Source organism: Cebus imitator, unplaced genomic scaffold (genome assembly GCF_001604975.1).
Source record: "Cebus imitator isolate Cc_AM_T3 unplaced genomic scaffold, Cebus_imitator-1.0 Scaffold469, whole genome shotgun sequence".
Taxonomy (NCBI): Eukaryota; Metazoa; Chordata; class Mammalia; order Primates; family Cebidae; genus Cebus; species Cebus imitator.
The window spans coordinates 448,890-449,280 of record NW_016107784.1 but is presented as its reverse complement, the minus strand read 5'-3'; positions in this window follow the sequence as shown (position 1 = coordinate 449,280).

Genomic DNA, 391 nt, shown 5'->3' with positions numbered 1-391 from the left:
AGAGATCTTGCCACTGCACTCCAGCCTGGGTGATGGAGTGAGACTGTCGGAAAAAAAAAAAAAATGAAATAAAAAAACAAACAAACAAACAAAAAATGAGATTTGGAATTTAGGCGAGGCTAAGAATTACCAGATTCAAGTTACAGAAAGAATGTAGACTGGCCGGGTGCGGTGGCTCAAGCCTGTAATCCTAGCACTTTGGGAGGCCGAGGCGGGTGGATCACGAGGTCAAGAGATCGAGACCATCCTGGTCAACAGGGTGAAACCCCGTCTCTACTAAAACTACAAAAAATTAGCTGGACATGGTGGTGCGTGCCTGTAATCCCAGCTACTCAGGAGGCTGAGGCAGGAGAATTGCCTGAACCCAGGAGACGGAGGTTGCGGTGAGCCG